At 34.8% G+C, this 10,651-nt stretch overlaps 3 long non-coding RNA genes across 3 annotated transcripts; 2 read left to right on the top strand and 1 right to left on the bottom strand.

Annotated features, from left to right (window-relative positions):
• Positions 1–4,572: 4,572 nt before the first annotated feature.
• Positions 4,573–6,050, top strand: LOC128199575 (uncharacterized). Its single transcript, XR_008252164.1, has 2 exons — positions 4,573–4,982; positions 5,329–6,050. It is a non-coding gene; the product is annotated as an uncharacterized LOC128199575 (long non-coding RNA).
• A 905-nt stretch (positions 6,051–6,955) lies between these two features.
• LOC128199576 (uncharacterized) lies at positions 6,956–7,508 on the bottom strand. The gene is made up of 2 exons (XR_008252165.1): positions 7,314–7,508; positions 6,956–7,047 (listed from the first exon to the last, which is right to left on the bottom strand). It is a non-coding gene; the product is annotated as an uncharacterized LOC128199576 (long non-coding RNA).
• A 168-nt stretch (positions 7,509–7,676) lies between these two features.
• Positions 7,677–10,228, top strand: LOC128199579 (uncharacterized). Its single transcript, XR_008252169.1, has 2 exons — positions 7,677–9,155; positions 10,014–10,228. It is a non-coding gene; the product is annotated as an uncharacterized LOC128199579 (long non-coding RNA).
• Positions 10,229–10,651: the final 423 nt, after the last annotated feature.

Genomic DNA, 10,651 nt, shown 5'->3' with positions numbered 1-10,651 from the left:
AACATGTTCAGTTATATATGAAAACTCTTGCTGTCTCCATTGCTCTGGTCGCCACTTTGCCACTAGTAAAGTGTGTCCGGAGTTCTCAAGACAGCAAAAGATTAAAATTTCAATGGCCCAGAGCTGTTTATCATATGCAGAAGCAGCCAAGATCCACCCTCCAACATCAAAATTGTATGCTGATGTAGCAGCTTCCTCTCCTCCCAAGTCCGATGAAAAACACCCTGCCTCTAGCTTTGGATCATATGAACCTATGGCATCTAACAGTTCTCATAAAAAAACTGTTTTCACTCAACGTCGTGCCCCTCCTAAACAAACCAGAGGGTATGACCGCTCCATGCATGAAACAATTAACAATGAATATAATAATCACAATTCTCAAATGCCTGATGGTTATGTTTTAAAACAGAGATCAAATACAATCCCTCAGCAATCTATTGCTGAAATAATTTTGGAACTTATCAAATTACTTTCAAATTCTAGTTGTTCATTTTCAAATACTAACTTTTTACCGTCCAACGTCGCCAATTCTTTACTGACAGCTTTAAACCAAAACTTTAATAATAATGGACCACAAAATCCTTCAGTGGAACTGTAGGAGTGCTGTTAGCAAAAAAACAGATATTATTTACTTATTAAATAAATATAAGCCTATGGCTATATGTCTCTCTGAGACATGGTTAAAATCAGAGTTTCCCTTTAGGATCTCTGGTTTTGTTACTGTAAGAAGTGATAGATTTGATGGGTTTGGTGGAGTGGCCATTCTCATTAAGAACACTTTTTCATATAAGATTTTTTCTCTCCCTCCTCTCAGTGATGGCATTAATGCCATTGCTGTGATTGTAAATAAAATTTGTATTATTTCTGTGTACATACCTCACCCTTCCACTTCCTTATATAATGAGTTTAGTCAATTATTATCTACTTTGCCTTGCCCATACTTAGTACTTGGGGATTTCAACTGTCAAAATCAATCATGGGGAAGTTTTAACACTAACTATTATGGTGAATTGATGACAGATATTTTAGATTCTCAAAATGTATGTATATTGAATGATGGGACTCCAACTCGACGCACTCGTCCTGGTGAAGGCCCTAGTGCTCCAGACTTGTCACTTTGCTCTCCAAGTTTAGCCTCTCTGATATCCTGGAGTGTACTTGACCACACTTATGGCAGTGATCATGCACCTATTGTACTTACTTTACCTATCTCTAGCCCTTATTCTAATCTACAATATAGTTCTAAACTAAAGCATAAACTGCCAGATAACTGGAATACATTTAAACATTATGTTGATCAAAAGATATCTAGTCTTCCTATTGTTAATGGTGGTAATGAAACAATATGTTCAAATGAGTTTACTAAAATTTTAATTGATGCTGCTAACACTTTATTTCCATTAAAATGTAATAGACAGGGTAAAATTCCATTTCCTCCTTGGTGGGATCATGAGTGCACTATAGCCATCAAGCAACGGAAAGAGGCTGAAAAAAAATATTGTTCTGTGATGACTGCAGAGAACTTTGAAATATATACCCAAATAGCTCGTTCAACTAGCAAGCTTCTCAAAAAGAAGAAATTTGAGGGTTGGAGACGATTTTGCGAATCCATAAGTCCAGATATTTGCCCATCGTTAGTTTGGAGAAATATTAGAAGATTTAAGTCGGCTTTCTATTCATCTTCATCAGGTACCTTACCAATTGAGCTAGCCGATCAATTTATAGACAAGTTGGCTCCTCCATATGTTCCAAACTTTAATAATGCCCAGTGCTGTATTCCTTACTCTGTACCATGTAGTCATACAGACCTTAATGCCCCCTTTAGTTTATCCGAACTGAAAGGGGTGTTGTCTTATGTTAAAGACTCATCTCCAGGCGAAGACGGTATTACATACTCATTCTTGATTAACTGCAATGACGCTTCTTTGAACTATTATTTGTGTGTTATTAATGCAATTATGTTGTCTGGTAACATTCCTTCTTCTTGGAAAACACAAATCATAGTTCCCATATTAAAACCTAATAAACCAGCCTCTGATGTTTCTTCTTTTCGTCCAATTGCCCTCTCTTCTGTTCTTGCCAAATTAGTTGAGCATCTTGTTAAAAATAGGTTAGAATTTTTCATTGAACATAACAATATTTTGACAGCCAATCAGCTGGGATTTAGAAAAGGTCGTAGCACCATAGACAATATTAGTATACTTGTTTCGGATATTAGGTTAGGATTCTCGAAGAATGAGGCAGTTCTTGCGGCTTTTCTTGACATTAGCTCAGCGTACGATAATGTGTTGATCTCCGTCTTACACAATAAATTACATGACCTCCATGTTCCCCAAATATTAATCAAATTTATCATCAATATGCTTTCTGAGAGATGTATTAAATTAGACCTACACAACGGTACTCAACTTTCAAGGCTGGTATGGAGAGGCCTACCGCAGGGGTCGGTCCTTAGTCCATTGCTGTATAATGTATATACTTGTGACTTAGAGATATTTTTAAACACAAACGTAAACGTCTTGCAATACGCAGATGATCTCTTACTATATATCTCGGACAAGTGTATACAAAATGCAAGTAAATATTTATCGTCTTCCCTTTTTAAATTAAATAAATGGTTAAATCTCAATGGTCTGGAATTATCGGTTACTAAAAGTACTGTGGTTTTATTTTCTAGAAAGAGAATCATTCCTGAGTTTAACGTACTTTATATGGATAATCCTATCCCTGTAAAATCTGAGGTAAAATTCTTGGGAGTTATTTTAGACTCCAAACTTACCGGAGTTCCTCACTGTAACTATATTGTAACTAAATGTGAAAGAAACCTAAATATGATCAGGTGTCTAACTGGTGTCTGGTGGGGTGCTCATTCTGCATCCTTACGTCTTATTTATAATGCCTTAATTCGTAGCTTGCTAGATTACGCCACTTTTGTTCTACAGCCATGTAGTGCCGTAGCTCTTAGTAAATTAGATTGCGTACAAGCCAAAGCTTTAAGGATCATCCTTGGAGCTATGAAATCTAGCCCTATCAATGCTATGCAAATAGAGTGTGTTGAACCACCTTTATGTTTAAGACGACAATTTCTATCTGATAGGTATATATTTAAAGCTATGCAATTTTCATATCATCCTTTACGTAATAAACTCCAACTCCTTCTGGAATTTACAGACACTTGTTCGTATTGGTCCCATAAATCTCCCCCGTGTCTTATCAAAAGCTATCGAATATTTTGCTCCATACAAGCGCCGATGTATAGTACATATTGTTACCCTACTTTCGGTATTAAATATAATGCATTAATAACCTCTCCGGATGTTAGAATCAATCCAGATATTCCAAGAAATCAATTTGAAGCTCCTCTGTTTGTAAACATATTAAAAGAAAATGAATTTAATGATTATCATTATATATATAGTGACGCTTCTAAGCATGCATCAGATGGTATAGTAGGAGTTGGAGTTTTTCATTTTCAATATAATATTGTTCAGAAAATAAAACTTCCACCTGAATCATCTGTATTTACTGGAGAATGCCTTGGTTTGTTTAAATCTGTTGAATATATTCTTCTTGCTAAACTTAAGAAATCCATTATATTTACGGACTCTATGAGTGCTCTGCTAGCTCTATCTAGATGTCCTTTTAAGTCTGCTCAAATTCATCATATTATTTTAAAAATTAGAACACTTCTACTTACATGTAATGAAAAAGGCTATTCAGTGGTGTTTTCCTGGGTACCAGGTCACTCAGGCATTCCTGGAAATGAACGTGCTGATCAGCTTGCCAATGAGGCTATTTCATGCGGAGATATGGCAGACTATTGTAACTACGCCTCTGATTTGTGTACACTGACAAAACGTTCACTTCAGGAGTCCTGGAAAGTGGCTTGGTCAATTTCCAGCCAATCAAAGGGCAAAGCCTTTGCTAGGATACAAAACTTTATTCCGACAAAGCCATGGTTCTCAAGGATAAAATTGAGCAGGAGGGTAACATGTATCTTGACGCGTATGCGTTTGGGCCACGTTTGCTCTCCTGTTCAACTTGCGAAATTTGGAATTGTGAGCAGTGATTTGTGCGAGTGTGGTGAAGTGGGTGACCTTAATCACATATTTTTATCATGTCCAAAATTTAATCGAGAATCATTTAACAAGGACCTTATTCTTTTCCACATCCCACTTCCTACTTCCGTTGACATCCTCTTGTCCTATGATAAACCTTGTATATATAAACTTTTTTCCTCTTTTATCCTAATTAATGATATTAAGTTGTAAATACTTTTAGATGTACAATTTTTTATGTAAATATATGTTTTATAGTATTGAAAATGAATGATTAGTATTTAATTGTAAATATTCAGTATAAGTATTCTATTTTATATTTCCTTTCCTTTTCTGATCCTTTCTAAAATTTCCGTACCTTCAAAATTTCGAGTTTTATAATTAAACAAGTTTCCTCGTTTTAAATAACGGAAAAAAAAAAAAAAAAAAAAAAAAAAAAAAAAAAAAAAAGCACTTGATACTGGCTCAATCGCTCGACGCGCGGAGCCATAGAACCAAGAAGAAGAAGAACAAAACAAAATTTTTATTTTTCAGGTTTTATAGAGAATTTAGATATTGAGCAAAGTTTTACTAAATTATAGTGATCTTAGGAGCAAAGTTTACTTCGTTTGTGTTATTGTTAATCAAAAATATAAAAGTAAACAAAAAAGAAAACTATTTATACCTCTATCTATATAATTTTGTCGATGTCCATTTCTTAAGAAGTTTCTCATTAAAACAACCCTTAACTCAGGCAAGGCAGGGCTAAGGTGGTTAGCGTAACTACAAGTGGTTAACTTACAGTTAGCCAACTGAAGATCAATCAACAATGCCCGATTAATAAGAGATCGCGCTGCTTGTCTACTACATGTCCCTGCACTAGTTATAGCAGTAATTTCTTTGTTGGGAAGTATTTAGCACATCCGGGCTGCGCAAAAGGAGAGGGTGGGCATTTCCTCTGTCTCTTAGAAAAGTCCGCATGTTATTTTTATCCCAGTGTTAATCTCTAAGTCTCGTATGAATCGGCACTAATATACATAGGTTTAGCTAAGTGTATGATGAGTGACTTCACAAACAGACTTATTATTAAAGGATTTGAACAGTTCTCTAGCTCTTTAGGGTGTTTTATTCCTTCACCAGCCAACAACAGTGTCATAATTACAATGGGTTCGCAGAGTTATCTAGGCATTTAGATATACCATTCAAAATCCTCTACTGAGAGCAAAATGTTATTGTTTTATTTTATTTTTTATTCTTTACAAGTTAAACTGAAAATCCACAACCCTTTCAGTTGCTACACGTCATCACACCGGAATGCTAAATCGCTTGGCCGTATGTCTCAATTGGTCCAGCCGGGTATCAAACGCAGGACCTTCGGAACATTAATTATCATTAACATCTGATAGTGGTATATTAACACCATAACTACCAATCCACATTGGAGCAGGTTCTTTTTTTCTTTACAAGTTAGCCCTTGACTACAATCTCACCTGATGGTAAGTGATGATTTAATCTACGATGGTAACGGGCTAACTTGTTAGGAGTAGTAAGACAATCCACACCCCTTTTGGTTTCTACATGGCATCATACTGGAATGCTAAATCGCTTAGTGGTAGGTCTTTGCCAGTAAGGTGGTAACTGGCCGAAGCCTCCCATCAGTAAGACCTAGACCAATTGAGAAAACCTCAATCGGCCCAGCCAGGGATCAAACCCAGGACACCACTGCTAATGTTTTCCTCTCAAAGATTCTATCTAACTTTTAGTATGAAATATTATTATTTTTTTTCTAATTTCAGACTAAATTGATTATTATGAACAGACCATTATGATGAACCACTGATATTGACTCAGGGACATGAAGATGAGTGCTTTGACAACAAGACTGACTAGCTGAGCCAGCTTAAGAATTATGTGGTGTGTGTGTGTGTGTGTGTCTAATTCCAGGAGCTCTCTATGTCAGCCATCCATCAATATTCTTACTCATTTTTGTTAATTATAAAATAAATTTGATTATTTAGTGTGTAACTTCATTGTACCTATCCTGCTAGCTGTTAGAAAGATAGCATCTGTAATAATTTATTTACGGTAAAACATATTTAAAAATAAACATGCTTTAACATTTAAGTATGGCCAATATGTTGTCAAGTACAGTAGGCAGGGCTGAATCCATGATTGATGACTGATCCATGATGATGACTCGTTTTTCTGATTTAAGAAAATATACTAATGATCAAAACAGTGTCTACAAGTACTGTACAGGCTGACTGTTTGGATGAGAAGTATATATTTGATTATTTTTAAGCTTTGTGGTTTCAGGGTTTAAAAAATGTCTAACTGAAAGTCTATGTTTACTGTATTTATTATTATTATAATAAATAAACTTAAAAAAATCTTTTTTTTTATAAACTTCCAACCCCTATTTCACCCTCAGAGGTGTCATTTTCATAATTCTTCGAATACTAGTAGTCAAGATACTGTAATAAAAGATACAGTTTGTGAGATTGTAGGGGTAAACACGACCTACTGAACCAAAGTTGAAGATTATTTTACCAATAAAAATCCACATTTGAGTATTATAGGCCATGTATTCCTTCCCACGGGAACAGGAATTATGTGGGTGAAACTGCAGGGGGGTGAACATACACAGGTATTATAAATGTATTTTTTACAACTACACTTTTTTGAATAATTTATTTAATTATTGTAATGGTAAAAAAAAATATTAATAGTAAAATGTTAAACTGAAAGCTTTAGTTTTGGAAAAGACTACAAAAAACAAACTCAGCGAAGTAAGTATTCTTTTATTTTCAAATATCAAAGACCAAATCAAATATCTTGATAATACACACACATTTATGATTTCACCAGATAACAGGGTCATCAGTACAATGTCCTATCAGCTAAAAGCCTTTGCCATCTTTTCTTCAGCACACCAATATGTTATTCCACTGTATTGCAGGTGCTTTTTGCAATATTGGAGTCTGCAGTTATAGGGCATATTCCAAATATCCTGTAAAGCAAAATTGTTAATATTGAGCATATTATAAAATACACACATCAACATTTAGTCTCAATGTAAGTGTAGTTTGTGTACTAATATAGCAGACTTAAGATAATATAGCAGACAGACAAGCTTCGCTTTGACTCATTCCCTATTCCTATACTATTCTACTCCCACCCATTGGCTTATCTACTATTATTTCCTATTCCTATTCAGTAGCTCAGAATCCTAGGATTCCTAGGGTGGGCATGCACCAATGGAAAATGTAAATGTACCTATGAGCGATGATGAAAGAGTTCGTTCGCCATAATCATAATTTTAAAAATGAAATTCGATTCCTTTTTGCTTAATAACCAGCAAACTTAACTAAACCACACACATAAGCCCTGGAACACAGATCCCAACACATTGGATACAACAACATGCAAGATGTCGCAGAAATCTAAAACATGGTATGGTATTAAATATCGTAGGTACCTATTGAGTTTATGTCGCTCTATGGACTTATCGTCTCTTTCTCTGGTACGTCCAAAGAAAGTGTGTGTAAGAAGACATTGGATGCTGGAAGAAAGATGCTGTTTGATATGCAAGCATTCTTCTTCAACACATTTCTAGAGCGTGTATATACTTTTTCTCACATTCTCTCAGAGTCCAAGTCTCAGCATCCTATATAAATCGATTAATAGCACTCAATTAACTTCATTGTTTTGACTTTATAGGTTCATTGCAAAGAATATATTATTTATTACTCTTTTTAACAGAGTTCATTGTTTACAAACAAAACACTTCGCAAAGTTTCGTCCTAAAAATGCTAACTGTGGACGGGGAGACTGAATTGAGAGATTTAGAATGCAAAAAAATATTAATTTTAGATATTTAATAAAATATAAATTATTATTTTGGACATCCACAATTTGTCCGTTTTACGATCAAAGGTGACTCAAGACCCATCGTAAGTTTTTGACATAAGCCATGAACATAAAACTTTACACAATTCGAAGACAATCGCAAATAACTGTCAAATCTTAACAAATCATTCACTCTTCGTATAAAAATAACGATCTAATCGTAATGAACTAACTATGCCCAACCGATGGCTTTCCATTGGCTTACACAATCCGAAATAGCCGTTTGACAAGTAAAAACGTACGATTTCAACTGTCAAATTCAATCGTTTGCGTTAGACAATTAGGCCCCAGGGGCCTAATTGTCTAACGGACTTCATTGATCGTAAAGTTCTTACGATCGGCTACGATCAACGATCAATCGTAACTTTACATTGGTATTGTCTAATTTAGTTCATTATATGAAGACCGGATGGTGAACGATGAACTGAAATCATTCATGAAGATTGCGTATTGTTTATGCAAAACGATAGTGAAACTATCGTTAATAATATTATCAAATTTAAGTCAAACTCCATAATAATGCATATATTTTAACAAAGTTTTATGTCTTTTGTTTAAAACATTAAAGAAACATTAAATTTCACGACAAATATCTACTATTGAAGACAATAGCGTGAGAAAATGGTACATGCAACTCAAGTAACAAAACGCAATTAACGAATTTAACCAAGGGCTATTTGGACTATTTGGTAATCTCCCTGTTGTCTGTGTAGGCTAGTGTCAAAATAACGGGGTATCCTATTAGTCTGTGGTGAAACATAGCATATTAATAACCTGTGGATTAGAAATTTAAATTTTATAAACAAAACAAAATTTTTATTTTTCAGGTTTTAAAGAGAATTTAGAAATTGAGCAAAGTTTTACTAAATTATAGTGATCTTAGGAGCAAAGTTTACTTCGTTTGTGTTATTGTTAATCAAAAATATAAAAGTAAACAAAAAAGAAAAACTACCTCTATCTAATTTTGTCGATGTCCATTTCTTAAGAAGTTTCTCATTAAAACAACCCTTAACTCAGGCAAGGCAGGGCTAAGGTGGTTAGCGTAACTACAAGTGGTTAACTTACAGTTAGCCAACTGAAGAACAATCAACAATGCCCGATTAATAAGTGATCGCGCTGCTTGTCTACTACATGTCCCTGCTGCTAGTTATAGCAGTAATTTCTTTGTTTGGAAGTATTTAGCACATCCGGGCTGCGCAAAAGGAGAGAGTGAGCATTTCCTCTGTCTCTTAGAAAAGTCCGCATGTTATTTTTATCCCAGTGTTAATCTCTAAGTATCGTATGAATCGGCACTAATATACATAGGTTTACCTAAGTGTGTGATCAGTGACTTCACAAACAGACTTATTATTAAAGGATTTGAACAGTTCTCTAGCTCTTTAGGGTGTTTTATTCCTTCACCAGCCAACAACAGTGTCATAATTACAATGGGTTCGCAGAGTTAGTTTATCTAGGCATTTAGATATACCATTCAAAATCCTCTACTGAGAGCAAAATGTTACTGTTATATTTTATTTTTTATTCTTTACAATTTAAACTGAAAATCCACAACCCTTTCAGTTGCTACACATCATCACACCGGAATGCTAAATTGCTTGGCCGTAAGTCTCAATTGGTCCAGCCGGGGATCAAACACAGGACCTTCGGAACATTAATTATCATTAACATCTGATAGTGGTATATTAACATCATAACTACCAATCCACATTGGAGCAGGTTTTTTTTTTATTCTTTACAAGTTAGCCCTTGACTACAATCTCACCTGATGGTAAGTGATGATGTAATCTATGATGGTAACGGGCTAACTTGTTAGGAGTAGTAAGACAATCCACACCCCTTTTGGTTTCTACATGGCATCGTACCGGAATGCTAAATCGCTTAGTGGTAGGTCTTTGCCAGTAAGGTGGTAACTGGCCGAAGCCTCCCACCAGCCAGACCTAGACCAATTGAGAAAACCTCAATCGGCCCAGCCAGGGATCAAACCCAGGACACCACTGCTAATGTTTTCCTCTCAAAGATTCTATCTAACTTTTAGTATGAAAGATTAATTTTTTTTTTTAATTTCAGACTAAATTGATTATTATGAACAGACCATTATGATGAACCACTGATATTGACTCAGAGACATGAAGATGAGTGCTTTGACAACAAGACTGACTAGCTGAGCCAGCTTAACAATTATGTGGTGTGTGTGTGTGTCTAATTCCAGGAGCTCTCTATGTCAGCCATCCATCTATATTCTTACTCATTTTTGTTAATTATAAAATAAATTTGATTATTTAGTGTGTAACTTCATTGTACCTATCCTGCTAGCTGTTAGAAAGATAGCATCTGTAATAATTTATTTACGGTAAAACATATTTAAAAATAAACATGCTTTAACATTTAAGTATGGCCAATATGTTGTCAAGTACAGTGGGCAGGGCTGAATCCATGATTGATGACTGATCCATGATGATGACTCGTTTTTCTGATTTAAGAAAATATACTAATCATCAAAACAGTGTCTGCAAGTACTGTACAGGCTGACTGTTTGGATGAGAAGTATATAGTTGATTATTTTTAATCTTTGTGGTTTCAGGGTTTAAAAAATGTCTAACTGAAAGTCTATGTTTACTGTATTTATTATTATTATAATAAACTTAAAAAATCTTTTTTTTATAAACTTCCAACCCCTATTTCACCCTCAGAGGTGTCATTTTCAT

Source organism: Bicyclus anynana, chromosome 26 (assembly GCF_947172395.1).
Source record: "Bicyclus anynana chromosome 26, ilBicAnyn1.1, whole genome shotgun sequence".
Taxonomy (NCBI): Eukaryota; Metazoa; Arthropoda; class Insecta; order Lepidoptera; family Nymphalidae; genus Bicyclus; species Bicyclus anynana.
This window is presented reverse-complemented; position numbering and strand designations above follow the sequence as displayed.